General features: G+C 43.6%; 1 protein-coding gene across 1 annotated transcript in view; it reads right to left on the bottom strand.

Annotated features, from left to right (window-relative positions):
- Positions 1 to 9,319, bottom strand: part of LOC107204210 (potassium voltage-gated channel subfamily KQT member 1-like) — a 481,393-nt gene that overhangs the window by 88,695 nt on the left and 383,379 nt on the right.

Raw genomic sequence — 9,319 nt, 5'->3', positions numbered from 1 at the left:
CCAACGTCCTTCCCCGAAGCCGAAGAAGGCCCAGCTAAAAAACTGTCCCCACCCTCTTTTTCTGCCCGTTTTCCTCCCCCCCTGGGCCCGGCCACTCTTTGTCCGTTTTGAGCACCCTTAAGTACCGGCAGTTAGGTTGTCTCAGCACAACAAGGTCACAAATAAAACTAAATTCAGTTCAGATGCTGCAATCACAGCTCCAGGTTCACACCTAAGATGCAGCTGTGAACACTTCACTGATCCCCTGGGTTGTTTAAGGCATTATACACATCTATCCTACACGTGCACTACCATATTATATACAGGTTACATGAATTCATTGTCCAAAGTGATAGCCTGACTTCTGCACTGGTATTGAGGCTCCATTGTGGTTCCTGGGAATTACAAATTAAATTATTAAATATGGCTGATCTCTGAGCAACTGTACTTTTCAGAGCTCACACACTGTGTGTTCTCTTTAGGCAAAACTTTTCTGTCCAGTCAGTTACACTCACTTAGAATTACTTCCATTGTTAAGGCCATTAATAATGTTTTTGTGCAATGATCATACCCAAGACGCTAAAAGCTCCCTCCTTTGTAAATGAAATCACATCTTTCTTAAGGCAAGAACTTGAAGGTGAGTCTCCTGCATCACAGGGAGATGCTGCACCAGTTTCTCACTCCTCTAGCACTCCCTCAATGTCAGGGCAGGGAGTGGCCTAAAGATGCCTTTGCTACCTCTGGTGGGGCAGATCTTTCTCTCTTGAGCTGAAATCCTTCCCTGCACCCAAGTTGCTGCTGATGACAAATTCCAATGAAAGATCATTTTTGTAGCAAGTCAGTGTTTTGTTGAACAAAACATCTTTTTCTGAGCAATTCTTTATCTGCTCATGCCTCATCACTGCCCAGCCCTGCAGACCTCTGGTTCTGCAGAGGGAAATGTGGGTAGAAATGAATTCTCTCCTCTTTTCCAGTTGCAACCCTGGCCTGCGGGCACCTGTGTGGACTCACAGAGCTGCCTCGAGATGTGATTTTTTAGAGGACTTTCCTGCAAAGAAATGAAGAAAGGATCCTTGGAGGGTGCACCCAGGGTGTAGGCAGGAGTGCTGTGTTGCTTGAGAGCGAGTTCTTAAAATGAATGACACTGTGCATAGTCCCTGTGAAATTGTCATCCATAAGAAACCCTCTTGGATCAGACACTTGTACAGACAGGTATTTTCCTAGCTGACACTGCATCCGTTTGCCCAGTTCTGTAAATCATAGAATTGCCAAGGTTGGAAGAGCAACCAACAAGGTTTATGAGCAACAGGTTGAATCCCCAGCCTTGGAGATGGATAAGGAGGTCGATTTAGTTTTCAGACTGCTAACTTTTCACAGGCAGCCAGTTCTCACTTAAAAGGCTCAGAAACTCCCCTCTGGTAGAATGGATGTAAATAGTGAAGCATCTCTGTTCTGACAGAGGAGTGGACCATGCTGTCTTACAGTGCAAATTTTTAAGTCCAAAAAGAATGGAGAGAAAAGGGTACATATGAAAAAAAAAGGATTCTGACTGCCAAGGAATCATCTGCATGTGAACAATAAAAATAAGCAAGTACTGCTCATCTTGGAACTGGGAAGTGCAAGCCTGAGGGTTGTTTGTGCATCAACTTGTCATGGTGGCTTTACAAGTGTGTTCCTGCCTGTTTATTCATGGCTGCAGTGAGAGCAGCCTGCTTTCCACCCAGTCTGTACTGTAAGCAAGAAATATAACTTGCAGATAAGTAGTGCTGTGGGGAGACAAAACACTCATCAAAAAACTGTGGGAACTTCGGTGTCTTTATAAAATGTGTTTTGATGGGAAAGCAAGTACAACAACAAAGCCATCTTACTGGTAACATTTCTCCTAATTTCATTAACAATTTAATTTTGAAAAGAAGAAAGGCTGGCATAATTCATTTGGTTGTAATTAGAGGGGTGAAGTAATAGGTGACTAGGGTTTGCGAATCACTCTGGTTGTTTTGAGAAACCAGTGTATAAAAATATTTTTTTGCTTATGATTTCTTTCTTAAAAAAAAACAAACACAGACCTATTCCAGGTATATTTTGTAGCTTAAATGAGGCTTGTGATAAGTGCTGGGGTAAAAGCAGAGGTCCAGGGGAACTAGAAATAATAATTTTGAAATTGTTTTACCATGTCTTGAATTTTTATTCAGACTTCATGAGCTCTTTTCAATACATGTCTTCAGTGCCTCTTACCACAACATGCTCTTCTTAAGCACCGGCTTGTTAAGCTCACAGGGAGACAGGCAGTCACCCACTTAATGATCTTCTGTAGTGTATTTTTTCACACTGCATGAGATGAGAGCTGGGTTTCAGGAGGAGAGAAGTGTTTTGCTGTTGGGGACCTATTTGCCTGAGCAGGGGAAAAAAAAAAAAAAAAAGCCAGATGATATCTGGATTCTGGATAGCAATGATCATAAAGAAGATCATAAAGTGATTTTTACTAGAGTTCAGATCTTGGTCAATGAGATTCATGTTTGCATATCTATGAGTGAGCGGTGAGGGTCCTGCAGCAGGTGTTGTGTGGGGAAAGGCTCAGCACCACCATGGCACCTGTGTCCATAAAGCCATCACCTACCATGGATTGGTTGGGTTGGGCTGGGAAGGATTAGTGGCACAATCACCCTGTCCCCTCCTTGGGGCAACAACTGCCAGTGCCACACTTCCCTCCTGCCCCTGGCCAGCCCTGCTCCCTGACAGTGGAGAGATTTGGCTGCAGCTGTGAGGACATCAGGGTGGGCACCTGTGGCCAAGGAGGCACAGCTGCAGCAATGCTGAGCACCTGTGGGCCAAACATGCCCAGCTGAGTGTGCCAGGGCTAAGATCCTTGTGCAAGTCCTGCACACCCCACTGCCAGCACCTGGGAATGATGATGGAGCTACTGGAGTTGGGGGAAAAGGGGGTTGCCAGAGCCCCGTTATCTGATTTTACTCAAATGCCCTGCAAAGTCTTTCTGTGAGTTTCTAGGGAATTTGCTAGAGCTGTGCAATGTGTGGAGGAAACCACTTAGGTACCTGAAGAGTTAAGTGTCTGTTGAGGAACTTCCTCTTGAGGGGAAGAGGAGAGGCAGGTGCTGAGCTCTCCTCTCTGGGACCAGGGATGGGAATTGGGAGTAGCCTGAAGTTGTGCTGGGAAGGTTTAGCCTGGACATCAGGGAAAGGTTCTTCCCTCAGAGGGTGTCGGGCACTGAACAGGCTCCCAGCAATGGTCATGGCCACGAGGCTGCCAGAGCTCCAGAAGTGTTTGGACAGCGCTCTCAGGGATGCACAGGGTGGGATTGTTGCGGTGTCTGTGCAGGGCCAGGAGTTGGACTGGATGATCCCTGTGGGTCCCTCCCAGCTCAGTGCATTCTCTGTGTATGTGAAGGCCCCCTCAGAGACTCCTTCCCTCATGTAACCAGGTGTACCCCAACACCTGCACATGTGTCTGGCTGCTTCTAGGGCTGTTCTCAGTGTTCCCACTTCTGACCAGCCAAAACAGGCCATTGCTTTTAGAACAGTTTATTCTATTGGCCTCTACTCTTTATTTAGGGATGCTTGGAAATATTCAGGGAACAGCCTGGAGGCCTGCCAGCATTCCTGTGGACCCTGTGATGTCTTGCTGGGCGTGACTAAAGTTAGGGTCTCTTGGGCCCCAGCAAACAGCCAGAGAAAAGGCATGGGGCGGATGAATTGTCTTGGTGACTGCATATGTCCCATGAATGTCAACTGGACAGTGCAGGACTGTCTGGTTTTGTACTGCTGCTTCAGACTCCTAAATAAATTGGAGTGTCTAACTGGGACAGAAACATGAGCACAGCCATATTTTTTTCCTGGTAGGAAATAGACTGTGGGACTTCTAAATGTTCAGGTCAGTCTGAAATAAAAATATTTGCTGTGTTTGTTCCATTTATTTATTTATCTAATATTTCTAGTCCATGAAACTGTTTTCTTGATTAATTTTTTAATATATTCAAAACAAAAGACATTAAGAAACTGAACTTAACGTGTCAAGGTGCTATTGGAGGGTCTGTGTTTCCTATGTTCTCTGCATGGTAGTGCAGCTCAGCTCAATTCAGTAGGAATTGGTGGCTTTTGGGAAGCTCTCACGTATGAAAGAGCCACCCTCATTTTTCCTCCAAAGAAGTCAATAACACAAGGAAAACTATTCAGCCAATGTACCCATACACTGATATGAACAAAACTTCTAAAAAGGAGAGCCTATGCCAGTTTATGGGAGCTATTAAAAGGGTGTTGAGTTTATTATGCTGACTGGGAAATGGACAGAGGCCACCAAACTCATTTCACAAAGGCTGCTACAAATCCTTCAGTCAGTAAAAAGCTTCAGTCATCCATGGCTGGATTTGAGCTGGCAACTCTGTATCCCTTCAGCGCTCAGCCCCTCCTCCCCAGTTTTTATGGTCGGCAGGTGTGTGTGTAGGAGAGACTGTGGTCTCCCATTTAATTTGTTGCTGCTGATTTATGACATAATATCAGTTAGGCAGGCTTCATAAAGCTGGGGGCCAGGAGGCACAGCTCGATCATCTGCCCTGTCCTCCTGTGCAGCACAGCCCATTAAGTTTCACCTGGATACCAGTATATTAAGCTTACAAATGAAATTGAGTCTACAGCACTTTTAAGTACACAGGAGATTAAACCATGTGCCACAGATGAAAACAGGAGAGACAGAAAGTCGTTGCTGCTCAAGAGCTCTTCAGTCTCAAGAAAGAGGAGAGCTGAGAGAAGTCCAGCTTGTATCAGCAGACAAAACCACCCCTGTCATGGAGAAAGAGGGCATAGTCCCCAGTTAAAAAAAGAATGAGGCAAAGAAATCTAAACTGAGAGAAAAACAACAGCCAGAAACTTGTGCCAACCTGATCTGTGAGCAAATCATATCTTAAATCCAGATATGGGGATAGGCAGAAGCCTGGGTACGACAAGAAGGAACTGCAGCAGGAATAGAGGATAAAAACCTCTCTACCATCACATTCTCTTTCTTTCTCCCTTCAAGCTTCTGAGGAACACTAAAGGGGGAAAAAAAGGCAAAAGGATGCCTTTATGGATAATGTTAGAACTGCCTTTTATACAGGTTTATAAGGGCACTCAGAGACTTTGGGCATGTGATGCTGAGGAGTGATGAGTGTAATGTCATTTCACAATGAAATATTACAGCATGGGGAAAACCAACCCTTGGGACAATCCATGACACCAGGGCAGCTATCCTGAGCCCTAACTTTCCTGACTAGGAAACTAATGACTAATGAGGAACACACTTGGAACTAATTTACTGTCAGACTGGGGGCAAAAATTATAGTTTTCTTTTATTCCATCAGAGCAAAAGCATCACTGGAGAAAAGGTAGTCTGAGCTCCACAGTTTCTAAAGAATTAAGAATGAGACCAAAGAGAAGCATTATAAGAAAATACAAAGTTAAAACAATATTTGGTGGAGTTTGGCGTCTTGTTGCCTTCAACAAGTTTTAGGGAGAAAACATACAATACCTTCCTTGGAATTATTAGGTGAATTATTATATGACTTTTTAATAGGTCAAAATCCTCAGTCATCATCTCCTTTCCAACCTTATTCTTCTGTTTCAGCACTGTCTGTTGCTGCCCAACAGCATGGTGTGATTTCATTTGTGCAACTAATTTTGCTCATTTTAATGGTATTTCTCTAGCAAAAAAATTTGCATGTGTACTTGGGGTTTCTTTTGGGTCCTGATGAAGGCTCTGCCTTTGCAGAGAGTGAGTCTGTCTTTCTCTGCACTTGCCTTATGCTTTCTTAAGTTCATCCATGTCATATTATTGAACCTGATTCAAGGGGGACTTCAATTGCTGAGTCTTATTTCCTTTACCCATGTATTGGGTAAGGATATTCCACAGCTTGTCCACTCCCTTGAAGTAATTTTTTCCACTGATATATCCAAGTTTCCCCTTCTGGTTGTTTTCTGAACATCATGGTTTTAAGGAGTAGAACTATCTCTGGTCCTTGTCTATCTGACATATTTCTCTTTAGCTGCACTAATTTCAGGAAAAATAGAGTCTTGTGGACACCATCACCAACTTCTATTCTGAATAACTTCAGGAGGAAAAAGCTGATGCTATTAAAGAAAAAAATAAAAGGAACATCGGAAAATAATGGCATAAACTGAAGATTTTATAGATTCCAGATATAAGTATTGAGCCAAGTTTTCTTGTGCAATGATGTCACCTGCACATACAAAGTGATGCATAAAGCTTCTTTTGAAAAAGCCCCTCTTGCACCAGACTCTCTTTTGATGGTTTTCTATGCGCAAAGGAGAATTTGGGCTCCCTCCACAAGGTGGGAGGGAAAAATTAGGAGCTGTGGGGAGAGACTGGAAGGGAAAACAAGAAAATTATGAAGGTTGTTTTAATAAACCAAAAGAGAGAAGGATGAAAAGTGCTGGAATATATGTCTAGAAGGAGAAAGTGTAAAAGTGGAAAGGAAAGAGAAAATTCAGTAAAATATGTAAAAGTCAGAGATCAGCAAGCCAGATTTTCACCTGGCGTAAGCAAACTCCACTAAGTGAGTAGAGCCGAAATAAGACTCAACAATTGAGAGTCTATCCCATTTTGTTCCATCAAGGAAATAAAACCAGGAAATTTACTTTATAGAGAACCTAGAACTCATGAATTAAGTATTATTTAGCTGGTTCCCAGAAAATAATCAGCAAGAACCCTGCTAAGGCCAATTCTATAAATACTACCTGATTAGACTAGTTTTATATTTTAGGAAGCCTGGTGTTCATACACTCAGTGCGGGTCCTGGGGATGCTCAAGAAGATCCAAATGCAATCCCTGGGGTCCTGGATGTGTCCAAGCACAACAGGGAATATCTGAAGGCAGACTGGGATTTGCCCACTGCATCTACACATTCAAAACAGGTCACTCAACTTTCTCTGAACCTTCATATTTGTATCACTCAGACCTCAAGTTAATCACAGCAAGCAAAGAAGGCAACCAAGCACAGCCTCTAGGTAGCAACTGCTAGGTCATCAGAAAGTTCTAGAGAGCTGCTGGCCCAGCTTTGGAGGACAGGACTATTTGATTTGACACAGAATGAATAATAAATCAAATAACTATCCCCATAATTAAACCTCATGGAAGGCTGCCCTTTTTGAAAAGCTGCAATAGTCAAGGCTAAAGGCAGGGAGGACTCCGGAGCTCCCCTCCCACCCTCAGTCTCTTCCTGCTGCACTGTGGCAACCCTCCATCCATCTGGAAATGCTCTGGAGTTCGGAGGAAGCTAGAGAGCAGCAATGTGCAGTGATCCCTCTCCCAGCCTGGGGAGCTGTGCCAGGGACCAAGTTCAAGACCTGGACAATGCCCTGCTTGGCCAGTTGATTGGCTAGAAAAATTAATTTACAGCCACATTATGGAGGAGGGCCCAGATTCCACAGAACACTGAAGTCCCTGAAAGCTTGGCTGAAAAATCAGTAGTGCTGCTACAGCAGCTGAGATTTCCACTTGTTGCAAACAGAGATGAAGTTGGGATGGCCACGTACACAGGAAGCCCAAGGGGACCTGCATCTCACCCTGGGTGATGCTGACTGCAGGCCACAGCCAGGAACAGAGCCCTGCTTTTCACCATGACCACAGGTAAGGTCTGATCTTCTCGCCCTCCCAGGTGGTGGGTGTTTAAAAGGAAGGAATCACAGAGATGCCCAGAGCTGCAGTACCTTGTAGCTGAATGCATCATGTGGAAACACTTCTCCTTTGTGTTAAAACAACAGAACAGGAACAAGCAGATGTTTTCCTGGAGGTTAAGAGCATATTCCTCAGCTCCTGGAGAAGAGCCAGGATATCTCCCAGGCCAGCAGGATTGCCTGGTGCTATCAGCTACCACATCTCTATTTCAGTGTCTCCCTGACTCTGCTATGTCATTACATTTAGACAGTGGAAGGATTTACAATTACAGAGGAAGGCTTGCTGAAATACTGTGCTTAGGAAAAGGCTGGCCCCAGTCTGGAGTGAGAGAAACCATCAAGCATTGGCTTAAAATCTTCTGCAGCGTACTGTGACACCCAGCCCTCCCCATGGGGGCTGTGGCTGCTGAGATGTGCAGCACTGGGAACAGCAGGAGAGGAAGACTAAAAAGAGGGATTCTAAAAAAGTAACACAGATGAAAGGCCTATTTTTACTGTAGCAAATGAATATTTTTCAAGAACTTTCAAAAGCTTTATTTCACATTTTCATTTGAACATTATTACCTTAGAGAGAGGATGCACCTTCTGGCAGTAAAACAAAGCACAATAAATGCTGCAAATTTAATCTGACTTCCCATGTTTTGGGATAAAAGAAGAGGTTTTGAATCTGGTAAAAAGTACGCAACACATTATTGTCTCTAAGTAAGTGGCTACTAAGAATAGACCTTGACTACCTGCCTCATTCATTGCCCTCAAAACATGGGGAGCCATTTCTTGCAAAAGGTGTGCCAAGGCTGTTCAAAGGAAGTGGCTCATGAAATAAAACTTTACAGCTAAAAATAAAACTTCACTTTTTCCCAAGACTCTGGCTTAACAGCCCCCTCTGTTATTCTTCTTATTCTGATGATTCTTCCTGTTATTTGTACAGCTGAGCCAAAGTTTCCAGGCAATTCACAAAGTTACTCAGAGAGCTCAAGTGGCACATGAGGTATTACAAATGGTAATTTTGACTCTTGTTTACACTACAGTTTCATTTACACCCATTTTTAGACTCTCTTTACTTTCAAAGAGGTATGAGGGGCCTTCTTCTTTGGTAACAATATCAGAGGTATTCTATATGTACCATCAAACTATTGTTATTAATTGAATTATAGTATCTCCTAAGCAAGTTTTGGGGTTTTCCAAGAAGAATTCAATGCTTCGTAAAATTCCACAGAAATCAAGGGAATAATAAAAAGAATTGTTTTTCCCACTCCTATTAGATTTCAGCTAATAGGAGTCAAGAAATTTTCAACTACATGAAAGAAAACTGGAAGAGCAATAGAGTGCAAACTAGGTTACCCAAAACAGGTTCTTTCTGGAGTACATATGCAGGAATGCTTTTGCATAAACTTTTGCAGCCTTCTCTTCTTCATAATCTCAATGATAGTGATTAATTTTATAATTCATTAATCATATTTCTCTCAGGTGAAGGTAAGATTATTAAAATATGTCGCTGCCCGCTCGGCCCTTTTTGCCTCGGCCAGCTGTGGCCGATGTCAGCAGCAGGAAGGGGGAACCAGGCAAGCACTGCGAGGCTCAACCTGGAACCTCCAGAGCTCCTCTGCGCTCTGGCGTTTTGGCTCACAGGGCGACACGGGTTGTGGCGAAGGGAGAAA

This window comes from Parus major, chromosome 1A (genome assembly GCF_001522545.3).
Source record: "Parus major isolate Abel chromosome 1A, Parus_major1.1, whole genome shotgun sequence".
Classification (NCBI taxonomy): domain Eukaryota; kingdom Metazoa; phylum Chordata; class Aves; order Passeriformes; family Paridae; genus Parus; species Parus major.
This window is presented reverse-complemented; position numbering and strand designations above follow the sequence as displayed.